This window comes from Macaca fascicularis, chromosome 4, assembly GCF_037993035.2.
Source record: "Macaca fascicularis isolate 582-1 chromosome 4, T2T-MFA8v1.1".
NCBI classification, from domain to species: Eukaryota; Metazoa; Chordata; class Mammalia; order Primates; family Cercopithecidae; genus Macaca; species Macaca fascicularis.
The window spans coordinates 4,889,346-4,899,065 of record NC_088378.1 but is presented as its reverse complement, the minus strand read 5'-3'; positions in this window follow the sequence as shown (position 1 = coordinate 4,899,065).

The following is a 9,720-nucleotide window of genomic DNA, read 5'->3' as shown; positions in this document are numbered from 1 at the left end:
ATCAATATCGTGAAAACGGCCATACTGTCCAAGGTAATTTATAGATTCAATGCCATCCCCATCGAGCTACCAATGACTTTCTAGACAGAATTGGAAAAAACTACTTTAAAGTTCATATGGAACCAAAAAAGAGCCCACCTTGCCAAGACAATCCTAAGCCAAAAGAACAAAGCTGGAGGCATCATACTACCTGACTTCAAACTATACTACAAGGCTACAGTAACCAAAACAGCATGATACTGGTACCAAAACAGATATATAGACCAATGGAACAGAACAGAGCCCTCAGAAATAATACCATACATCTACAACCATCTGATCTTTGACAAACCTGACAAAAACAAGAAATGGGGAAAGGATTCCCTATTTAATTAATGGTGCTGGGAAAACTGGCTAGCCATATGTAGAAAGCTAAAGCTGGATCCCTTCCTTACACCTTATACAAAAATTAATTCAAGATGGATTAAAGACTTAAATGTTAGACCTAATACCATAAAAACCCTAGAAGAAAACTTTGGCAATACCATTCAGGACATAGGCATGGGCAAGGACTTCTTGACTAAAACACCAAAAGCAATGGCAACAAAAGCCAAAACTGACAAACGGGATCTAATTAAACTAAAGAGCTTCTGCACAGCAAAAGAAACTACCATCAGAGTGAACAGGCCACTTACAGAATGGGAGAAAATGTTTACAATCTACCCTCTGACAAAGGGCTAATATCCAGAATCTACAAAGAACTTAAACAAATTTACAAGAAAAAAATCAAACAACCCCATCAAAAAGTGGGCAAAGGATATGAACAGACAATTCTCAAAAGAAGACATTTATGCAGCCAACAGACACATGAAAAAAACGTTCATCATCACTGGCCATCAGAGAAACGCAAATCAAAACCACAATGAGATACCATCTCACACCAGTTAGAATGGCAATCATGAAAAAGTCAGGAAACAACAGGTGCTGGAGAGGATGTGGAGAAACAGGAACACTTTTACACTGTTGGTAGGGCTGTTAGCTAGTCCAATCATTGTGGAAGACAGTGTGGCGATTCCTCACGGATCTAGAACTAGAAATACCATTTGACCCAGACATCCCATTACTGGGTATATGCCCAAAGGATTATAAATCATACTGCTCTAAAGACGCATGCACACGTATGCTTATTGCAGCACTATTCACAATAGCAAAGACTTGGAACCAACCCAAATGTCCATCAGTGACAGACTGGATTAAGAAAATGTGACACATATACACCATGGAATACTATGCAGCCATAAAAAAGGATGAGTTCATGCACTTTATAGGGACATGGATAAGCTGGAAACCATCATTCTGAGCAAACTATCACAAGGACAGAAAACCAAATACTGCATGTTCTTACTTATAGGTGGGAATTGAACAATAAGAATACTTGGACACAGAAAGGGGAACATCACACACCGGGGCCTGTCATGGGATGGGGGGAGGTGGGAGGGATAGCATTAGGAGATATACCCAATGTAAATGACGAGCTAATGGGTGCGGCACACCAACATGACACATGTATGCATATGTAACAAACCTGCACATTGTGCACATGTACCCTAGAACTTAAAGTATAATAACAATGATTTAAAAAGAAATTATTACCCTAACAAAAAACTAATGTATGAAGACAAAGAGCAGAGGCAGTGAGGCCAGGAGAGGTCCGCATGGTGAAGGATGAGGGCTGCCCCCCACCTAGTGAGGGTGGGGAGGGACAGACGCCCATGCACCCAAAGCTATTGCCTGTTGGGGAGATTAGCAGCAAGTGCGGGAGTGGATCAGGGAGTGAGGAGAGTATGAAGGAAGGGATCATTCCCAGGTGACCGCCTGCATGATATTCGCTTTGTAGCACCATGTCTAATCCTCCCCAACCTGTCCTCTGAGCTTTGAGGAGCACGTGCCAAAACAGTAAGGGGCACTATGCTCCCTGACCACCTCCCAGCCCCCAGGGGCTCCTCTCGCTCTGCAGGCTGTGTTTCTCACCTAAGACACACTGGCCCTCAGGACCCGCAGGGCTGCCCTTGAAATACACAGATGAGTGCCCAGGCAGGCTAAGCCGCAGGACCTGTGCTTTGCGTGTGACTCTGCGGCTCAGCATCCTCCAAACTGATACTCACTGGGGGTCGTCTGTGCTGATCCCAGCTAAAGCCCAGTATATTTATAATCGTAATTTCGGAATGTAATACAATGTTATAATCTGGTAAAATATGACTGTGGAAGGGGGTTATTTCTAAAAAAATAAACCAAAAAAAATGCTGTTTTGGGAAAAAGTGATAAAGGTAAGTTACCTAACAGACCACCAACAAATTGAGTGGAGGTGAGAGAACTGAAAAAGCCTGAGAAGGACTCTCTGCTCAGCCCGGGTTGTGGGGGAGTGGAGGTAATCATGTCATAGAATCTACTGCAGACAGTCCACTTGGGGTCTGCTCTTTCCCAGCTCCTCTGGATCGCACTCTACATTCCCAAGTCCATTTGGGTCTTGTTTTGTGCTTTCTGTTTGGTTCACACGATCCCGTGGTAGTACCACAGTATCTGATAGGGCAAATCCATCCTGGTTGCTCTTCTAGATGTGGAATTCACATCTTAAATAGCACTCTTCGATTTTGGTTGATTAAGTAGAGGGAACCTATAGATTCATGGTCCAAATTATAACAGGACAATCTATAGAGCCATCTGGCTTGGTTAGGAGGCAGTTAGTATTAGAAATTGATTGATTCTGGAAGCCTTTCATGTAAACATGTTTAAAGCTAACTCTATGATCAGGCATTCATCCAACAAGCTTTTCATGAAGGGCCAAGATTTTTCCACTGAGTTTGGGTCTGCTGATTAGAGTTTTGTGGGTTTTCTTACATCCTTAAAACCTTTAGAAGACACCCTACTCTTCAACTCGGCAGTTACAAGCGTATATTGGCAGGTATATCGACAGTTCTAGTTCTAAATTTTCATCTCATTACGCTCTGACAGAATAATTTCCATAAGGTTTTACCTGGCACAAGAATCAGCATTCCACTGGGAGGCCATCTCTGCACCCCACCCCATCCTAGGATCCCCAGCACCCCTTGCATGGCTTTTCCTTATCTGGTCCTGTGTTCTGAGTTTGCTAGTCTCCTCCTCAGTCAGGCAGTAAGCACCTAGCCCACAGGCACGATGTTTTGTGCTATTCCCAGCCTATCATACAATTGCTTTCACAAGGCCAGTGTTCATTACATGTTTAAGTAAGGAATGGCCCTGCCATTCATAGCTATTACTATGAATAACTATTGTGAGGAGTATCATAAGAATAACTTGGGACTAGAGTCCAGCAGCCTGGAGTTCCCTCGTGTTCTGTTTTACAGTCAGGAAGGATAATCCATGTTTTACCTGCTGGTGCCATCCGGTAGGAATTCCTGCAGGGATCCAGACTTTCTTTACCCACTCTCTCCAATGCAGTGGCCACTAGCTGCACGTGGCTATGGAGCATTTGAAATGTGGCTAGTGCAACTGAGGAATTAAATTTAATTTTACCTAACTGTATTGAATTTAAACTTAAAGAGTCACGTGTGACTAGAGGCCACAGCCTTGGGCAGAAGGGATCTAGACTAATTGCTTTGTTTTCCAAGTGGGAAAACTGGGTCCCAGGCAGTTAGATGATTGGTTTAGTTTTACAACTAAGTAGTCAGGGACCATCAAACACTCCAATAATGATATTATGAGGATCTGTGGGTTGGTTAATGGGGTTAATTTGTACCCTACAAGGAAAGATGCAAAGTATTTACGCTTCTTTTAATACATTTGAAGAAAAAAATGAGACGATTATAAGATTCTTTCTAAACTTTATGCTAGCCTGGAAATGGCCTTTCAGAATGCTCTGAGTTCCCGTGTTAGAATTGGGCATCAGAGATTTTAAATTTGATTCATATTGTCTATATTTCACTAAACAGAAAGTCAAGACCATTGTTAAAATAAGTTTGGAAATCACAAAGCTGTCAAATATGAGGACAGTGTAGTTTGTGCGAGTAGTTTGAAGGAAATCTTTCAAACTTTGATCATGTGCGTAGTTCAAACTGAAGACTCAAACCCCATAATCCAGCAAGATCTCCTAGAGAATGAACGGTATCAGATGCACACGCAGTCCTCCAGGACATTGCATGCTAAACTACATAAAAGTGGCAGAATAACTAAAAATCTTGGAGTCTTCTTTTAAACTAAAAGAGAAAAACCCTGAAAGCAAAGTGGAAAGAAAAAGCATTCATTGGAGATTAAAATTCGGATGTGAAATCGAGAGGAAAATGTTAACACCACAGTTTCCCTTCACGTCCTTATGATGTCTTTAAGAGAAAAGCAAGAAGGACAAACGTGGAGAAAATGTGTGGGGAAGATGCAGGAAGGACGCACAGTGATGGCTTTGTACAGTTTTACCTTCAACTTGAATGGAGGGCACTCTGTGTATGTGCGTGTTATTTACAGATACACATCTGTACTGGCCTTAAGCGTAGCACCCTCAGTTAAAGTAACCCATTTCTCATCACAGAGTTACGCTGACACCAGGAAAGCCTTCGAGAGATGGTATTAAAATGCTGAGGACCCGGCAGACCTGAGTGTCCCGAGGAGGTGCGTCTTTCCTTGTAAAGTTGGCCCATAGCTGCTGTCAACATACCTGGGACACCAATTTAAAAAGGAAAAAGGAAGTGGTCAAAGTCATGCTTTTTGCAGACTTCAAAGGTGATCCCTCCCTCCCCCTCTTTACATTTTACTGTCTGGGAGCTGACGGGTCTGCAGCTGTTGGCAGAGGCTGTTCTGGGCGTCAAACCTGCCTCCTCAGGGCCCATAAAACTGCAGCGGGAACCGGAGCAGGTGTGGGTGGGGCGGGCAGGACGCCCTTCAGGGTCTCTCTGACACCCCACGCTGTGTGGGTGGGGGGAGGGAGGCTTGTGGGGGCTTCCCTGTGGGGTCCTCCCTTTCCAGGGTGTTGGGGTAGTTGCCCACCCAGTTGCTGAGGGAGCTGAGGCCTCCTCAGCACAAGCCCACCAAGACTTGGACCCCCAAAAGAGGACCCCAGAGAAGCCAAATGAACTCAGACACTTGGTAATTCACATTTTTGGCGTTTTGTTGTTTGTTTTATAAGCCTGAAACAGCAGCAAGTACTAGAACAAAACACCTCTACAATCTACAAGTCTGGATTCTTTTCCTGCTCAAACTGAGAGAAAGAAATACAAAATCAGACGTGTTTTCAAAGATGTCAGGTATCAACTGGCATTTAATAGTAAGAATGCGATACATTTGCCCTTTTGCTTTTCTTCACGCGATAGAACAAATCAATAGTTGTAGAATGCCTATTAGTAGATTGTAATGAAAAGTTACAAATCACAGCTCATTATGGCTTCTTGTTTTGTGTCAGTATTTTAGAAGGGAAAAAACAGAAAATCAATTTACTTAAAGCAATCTTAGAAAAAAAAATTTTTTTAATTACATTCATTGAGGAATACACACACTTCTTTAAAGAAATGGAAGAGCAAGCAGAAATGGCCTTTTTGCAAAAGCCAGAAAGAGGGAAGAAGGAAAGGACCATCCAGGTCTGGAGAGCAAGAGAATCAGGCCTGCAACATTTATGAAGCCCCACTGTGTGCCAAGCAGTGGGTGCTTCACAGCATTGGGGCAGGAGGGGAGGTAGGAGTGAGAGCAGTGAAGGAAAAAAAACATGAAGGAAATATTAAAAGTCCTGTTTTGTTTTGTTTTTTCCCTCAAGGGTATTACTTTATAATGGAGATGCCCAACAAATAAACACAAAATGGACTTAAATACATTTTAAAAATCTGCAGCCAATAACTTATTTTATAGCCTTCAATTATTTACACTCTTTACTATTATGTGTGCATGATACATAATACTGCTTATTGAGGTCATGGTTTTGATCATTGTTTCTATTGGGTTCCATACTTGAAAATCTGTGGAAAACTGATGAGGGTTGGGGTTTAGTGACCCCTGAGAACATTTCTATTAAGATTGATAGAAAAAAAAAACACACACACACACACACACAACCCTCCATCCAGAATTGAAGTAACCCTTTCAATACTGTAGAATTAGATGAAACTTTAAAATGTTATCATTTGGTAAACATTTTCTGAGAATCCACCATATGTCAGGCATTGGCTAGGATTGTGACATATAAGGATTAAACACAAAATAGAATGTAGTTTAAACAGAAGGATGTACGATTATAAAGAAGATGACTTTGGTATTTCAAGATTCCAAAAGACACATGACTTGTTTCAATTCATTTTCCTGTAATTTAAGTCCAGAAAAGAGAATCACAAAGCTAGTATCCACAAAGCTTAGAGGATGAAAGCTACATTCTAGTGGCCAAATCTGTGACTTTATATATCAAGAGGATCAACAACAGAGACCGAATGTGGCCTTCAAAGTCTACAGCGATGGTTCTCTAGCCCTTTCTGGGAAATGTTTGCCTAGATTATGAGAACAACTAGAACCAAGCGACACTTCAGCACATTCTTCTCTTCTTATTCTCCAAGTTTTCAGAGTGTCAGATATTTAGGGGTTCTCTATTTAATTTAAATTAATTTTAAGCTTATTTCAGAATTCCTGGCTTAGTATTTATTATGGAGTGTATTTCTTAATGAAGAAATCAGTATATTACACATTTCAACAGTATTCAAACTCTATTGATTTCTGAAACCTCTCTGTGACCATGTTCCAATGCTAACCTCTTCCTTAGCCAAATATTTTTACATGGTTAAAATAACATATATTGGGTAATCCACATTCTTAAGAATCAAGGTTTCTAATTGCAGTCAAGTCAGTATGATTGCTTCAATTGGAGACAAGACTAGTTTTCTGGTGCAATTGAAGACAGAGCTGTAATCAGCAAAACTGTAATCCTGGCCCATAAAATTATGCCTGTGCACTCTAATAAAATATATGGTTAAGCAAAATTTCATATTATGTCCATTTCTAGAAGGAATAAACAATGCAGCCACTTTGATGTCCACAGATCAATCTACGTACTCGTCTTTTGATCACTTATTTGGATACAGTAAACTACTCATATGCTGAAATTGGAATTTTCAGAATTTTTATTTCATATATCCTACATTACTTTTAAGCATATTTAGAATGAATGGAAATGTATATATCATGAGAAATTCAGGCAAAACAAATCAGCCTGGATTTATTTAATGCATACAAGAGAATCTAAAAAAAGAAAATCACACCAGAAAATTTATTTTGTATTTTCCTCATTTTATTGATTGATGATATGTTTGCTCAACGTAAACATAACAAAAAGATGTTTTCTTGGAACCAAGCAAAATAAAAGTTTGATCCTTGATCTAAGTAAAGGATACAGTTAGTTCCTAAAACCAATGACTCCATTTGGCTTGTGCCCATTTGAGGTCATTAATGCCATTTGTACTACACAGGGCCGCAGCCTCATCTCCCAGCTGGCTGGATCCAACAGAGACAAGCAGGAGATGTATATTACAACTTACCTCCAGGAGCAGTAGGATCTGACTAAGTGCATTTTTCCTGCTACAATTAGGCAACTGCACGTAAAACCCCCAACTCAAGTTACACAACAACAATAACAACCCTTGTTGTTTCTAAATCTGCATAACTGCAGGCAATTTTGTCAGCTACAACTATACATTTCCCAAAGTATATGTCTTCCAATCCCTCAGCATAGAACTTAGTAAGACAAATCCCTACAGCCCAGCGGATTCTGCCCAGTTGCAACATTCCGGGGCAGACATGCTTCAAAATAGATATAGGTAATCGTTCACAGATTAGTGGAATATTTGAGGACAACGGAGGTTTACAGGTTTCCTTCAGTGTTCCTAGCCATTTGGGAAAAAGAAATATTGAGGTGCGTGAATGTAACTTTCCTTCATTAAAAATAAAAGGGCTTGAGAATGGTGCCTTCTACCTTGACGGGCCAAGCAGCTGACCTCCCTCTCGGCAAGGGCTTTCTGTCCGTGGAGCCTGGGCTGCGAGCCGCTCCAGGAAGAAGACGCTGAGACGCTGAAGCTCTGCGTGAGATCTGACTTGATGGCATCTCTCTGTGGCTCACCAGCCAAGCTCTCATCCATCTCCCATAGGAAAGAATAAAACTGCGTCAGGATCCAGGGGATATGAAGCTATCTTTCAAATTATGGAACCCTCACAGAAAGTGGCTGTGTCATCTGAATACTGCGTTTATTCTGAAGAACGACAAAATTATAAGCAGAGGCACAGCGTCATGTTCTCTATTATTTCCACTTCTTTACTTCATATTCCTACCAGAAATTCCAAATTGAACATCACTATCATTTTTTAAATTGAAATAATTTGGAGATATAAGAAAGGAAGAGATCCTATGTAATGAGTGTGAAGTTTGTGAGAGGAGCTTCATGTAACTATTTGTGTGTGTGTGTATATGTGTGTGTGTGCGTGTGTGTGACGGAGTCTCGCTCTGTCGCCCAGGCTGGAGTGCAGTGGCGCGATCTCGGCTCACTGCAAGCTCCGCCTCCCAGGTTCATGCCATTCTCCTGCCTCAGCCTCCCGAGTAGCTGGGACTACAGGCGCCCGCCACCACGGCTGGCTAATTTTTTGTATTTTTAGTAGAGACGGGGTTTCACCGTGTTAGCCAGGATGGTCTCGATCTCCTGACCTTGTGATCCACCTGCCTCGGCCTCCCAAAGTGCTGAGATTACAGGCGTGAACCTCACCCGGCCTATGTAACTTAGTCTGATGAGCTGAACTCTTCAGTAACCCTGTGGGGCGGGAATTATTGCTCCCATTTTAAGGATGAGAAAACTGAAACGTGGAGAGATAGACTTCCCCGAGGTTTGCAACAAATAATCGAGAGAACCGGGATAAACACACCTGTAGATGGTGCTGTATTGAGCATTATCTTTAGTATGCAATGACCACAGTCAGAAAATGCGCCGTGTCTCCAGCACAGTAGGGTGACCCCATGCTCTTTCTTTGGGCACGAGCTCTGCTCAGAAAACGTGTCATGTGAACAGAAGCATCAGGCTGGGGTTGGGGAGGAGGTCATCTCCCTCCTTGGAGCTGATCAGTGCATACGTTGGAACCAGTGGTGAGGGTCCCAGTAATCCCCTTTCCACCCAGGTGATCACCGTGACGTGTCTCGGGAGTGGGATCCAGTCTGAAGAATCCTTGTCCCTGAGAAGTTTTAAATCTAGAAGCTGATGATCAGGGCTGACGATGAAGAGTGTGTGTGGGTAGAAAGAGGGAGGACACTGCTTAGGGAAAGCTGAACGAACGTAAAATAATGTGGATTGACAGGTGAGAGGGGCCTTCACCGGGCCAACCATAAGAAGTACGGGTGCTTAGGGCAGAGGAGTCCCAGCTGCCAGGCTGAACCCAGGGGCGCGTGCCTGGCTGCAGACGACCAGCCTGGGTGGCTGTGGAAGGAGATCGGTGAAGTCCATAGGGCCAGTTCTCATGTCCTGTTCAAAGACTCAGTTGTGTCTGAGAGAAATTCAGAGAAGAGCAAGGATCTCACTGCTGGATCCACCCGGGAGGGTGTGTGGAAGCGGTGGGGTCAGAGCCCAGCTGAAGGGGAGACCTGGGCAGGTAGCGATGGGAATGGGGACAGTAGAGGCAGAGACTGCATGGGAAATGCAGGAACTCCTCAGGGTGGCTAGAGGAGCACTGCCCCTGCCCCCCCACCCCCCCCACCCCCCACCGCAG